The sequence below is a fragment of the Ailuropoda melanoleuca genome, chromosome 1, assembly GCF_002007445.2.
Source record: "Ailuropoda melanoleuca isolate Jingjing chromosome 1, ASM200744v2, whole genome shotgun sequence".
NCBI lineage: Eukaryota > Metazoa > Chordata > Mammalia > Carnivora > Ursidae > Ailuropoda > Ailuropoda melanoleuca.
This window is the reverse complement of record NC_048218.1, coordinates 164,424,372-164,427,670: the sequence shown is the minus strand read 5'-3', so window position 1 is coordinate 164,427,670 and position 3,299 is coordinate 164,424,372.

The following is a 3,299-nucleotide window of genomic DNA, read 5'->3' as shown; positions in this document are numbered from 1 at the left end:
AAAGAGAGAAAGAGAACATGAGTCAGGGTGGGGGGTGTTGCAGGGAGGAGCAGAGAGAGTGGGAGAAGGCTGCCCACTGAGTGGGGAGCCCTTCACAGGACTCCATCCCAGGACCCGGGGAACATGACCTGAGCTGAAGGCAGACGCTTAACCAACTGAACCACTCAGCGCCCCTCCTTCATTCCTTTTTTAAAAAACTCGTGGTTGCTTCCTGAAATGAATTTGGGGTTCCTTCCATGCCCTCCCAAAACAATTCATAGTGCTTGCATTGCTAGTTCAGAACCAACAAATGCTGGAATTTGAGCTATGACTCATTTGACTTTGAACACAGAATTTATTCTTCTCTATGGATGCAGTTCAGACTTACTATACTGCTTTTGAAATTTGCTTTTAATAAAGCAGTCCCCCAGGGCCCAGGTCTCAGTGTTGAGTAAGAGGGAACACAGGCCTCAGCCAGGTCTCAGGCTGTTCAGTGCCTTGGGGTCTTTGCCTAACTGCTGGATCAATATTTGAAAGGGAATCCAAGTATAACATTCCCCGATTAAGAGGAGCCAGGCATTCTAATTCCCAGATTCCTCGAAACTTCCTGTATTGAAAATTGCTTTTTTCTGATCAGCAGGAAACTCAGTCTTTTGGGAATCAGACAACCATGAAGGTTATCAGCCCTTGCAAATGAACATCCCATTTACTCCAGGGATTGGGAAATCTTTCCATCCGCAGTTACTGACCCACAGAAAATGAATAATGAAGTAAAGGGCCCAAAGTTCTAGTAGATGTGAGCGAAAGTTGAAAGAAGAAGAAATGTAGACTCAAAGAATAAAAGAAGAGGAGAAGAAAGGTGCTAACACGTTTTTAAGCACCCATAGGAAGCCGGATACCTGCTGTGTATTTTATAGCATCTTATTCCCTCCTTACAGCAACTCCAGGAGGTGAGCATCCTTCTATCTGTTTTACAGATGAGGGAGCCAGAGTTGAGGGGTGTTAGTGAAATTACCAGAACCACACAGCTAATATATGATGGGCTGAGATTCAAGCCCTGACGATGGCTCCAAAGCCCATGTTCTCACCAAGCAAACAAAGAAGGTAGCGAGAGGACTAAAAAGAAAGATCTAAAAATGGATAAGAAATAAAAAGCATTTCTCCCTTCTCCGCTTGTGTTCTCTGCAGCTCCAATTGCAAGGCTTTCAATCTTTTCCTCCCTTCTTGTCAGCTGTCAGAATCTTCCCTGTTTGTTGTCTGAGAATCCCCACCCATCTGTCTTGTATCTTCTCTTACTGGTTCAGACTGGAATTCACCTTTGCCAACATCTCCTCGTCCCTCTCTGAGGCTGCTGACTCAGAGGATCGTGCACATGTCTGAAAGAGAATTCCCCCCGGAGGAGCCAGGGCATGCATCTTACCGCAGGAACACACATTCCTGCTGTTTGCACAGCTGTATTTGTTGCTCTTAATGGTAGAGAAGGGAGGCTCAAAAGACACTTGGTTTTAGAAAACTTTTCATGGTCTAGCTAGAAGAAATTAAACGAAGGGCCAGAGGTTTCCCACTGCTTTTCTAGAGGCCAAGATTCTTTTCTTTTTTGAATTCTCTCTTGTCAGTGAGGAAGCATTCTAGCAACTGCTATATAAATGTTACCATTTATTTTTGAGATTTGCCTGAAGGAAGTTTCTCCCTAAAGAAATTATTTTTTTTCTTCCTCAAAAATCTTTGAGTTCTCTTTCTAAATGGAGTATTTATGACTTTTCCTTGACCAGAACTGAGTCATTGTGTTCAGTGACCACATCGCTCACCAATCCTGAACCGTCGTCTTCTGCCTCTCTCAACAATCTGGGTCTGTTTTTCAATTTAAAGCAACTGTTCATGGAAATCCTGCCATGAAGGAAAATATTGTGAGTCAATACACTTTGGGCCAAGTCCAAGCCTCAGATAACGAAGTTGGTAGTACTTGTGCAAAAAGTAATTTGCCCCGTGATAGTAATAAATCTGTTATTTGTATGTCACAAACAGAAATGCCTAAATGTATTCCAAGGTCTTGATGGAAATTAGTGAAATGGATTTTCTGATGCATCCATAACTAATTTTGTGACTATTTATAGAACTGTTTTTACTTACATCCTAAGTACTAGCGAGTATGCTTTATTTAAGTACTAAAATAGAGAAGCCATATTCACTTGTAGTAAATATAGGGCCTCGTCAGTATTTCCTGGTGTCGTTTGAGTATTTATGCCTTATGGGACAGAAGTGGTGATACCTTCCCTTAGGTAACTCAAGGGATAGGCTGAGTGATTAATAGTGAAAATATTGGATTATGTAGTAAAGAGTTGATAATACTGCGTTGACTAGAAAATTGTTGGCGTCCCCATGAAATGTTACTGCAAAGGTTCTTTTGAGATAGGTGACCAGTTTATGTGCCGTCTCCAAACTAAATGGATCTCAAATCAGATTCTGTGAGGTATAAACCACATTAAAAATTATATTTGGACCAAAAGCCCCTTCTCCTTTCCACAGAAATTACAATTTTGATCAAATCAATGCTGAAAAATATTACTTTTTCTTCCTAGCTCTGGTGTGTCTAGAAATGGTTTGTGACAGAAAGTCTTTTTATAGCTTTGCTTTCAACATGCATTTATGTTTTAATGATTCATTCTTCTCCAGTAAAAATGTAATTGTAACACACAGAAATCAACACATTTTAAGCTTTCTGAGTATATTTAAACTGTCAACAGTGTGCTGTCTGACATACAACGTTGCTCTGCTTCCGCCTTTAATGGCTAAGTTGTTTTCTAAAGACTGTCTAATGACACAAGACTCCTAAATCCTGTCGGACCATGTGAACTAAGAATGACCTGAGTGGATAGGGATGGCTTGACCATCTGTCATTGATAGCCGTATTGATCTGGAGATGGTAGCTGAGGGCACTGTGTACTGAGGATATGGCAGTTTGCTGAGGTGATGATAACCATCACTGATACCTTGGTGAAGGGCTTGATTTCTCATTGTGTGTTCCCTAGCTATGGAACCCTTGGGCGGTACGTAACCTGGTTTTAAAAGTACTCTTCTGGGTCAAAAGGGTACATCAGTCCTCATACATTATTCTCCTAGGTCACCCTTCAGCCTGTCTCAGTAAAATACAAAAAAGAGCTTCTTTTTAAGTTTTACTTTGAAAGATTTAAAAGCATACAGGAATTTATACCCTCCTAGATTCACAAATTTTTAATAATTTGCATTATTGCCTTTATCTATGTATCTCTGTGAACCATTTCAAATGAAGTTTCAGAGGGGTGCCCGGCTGGCTCAGTCAG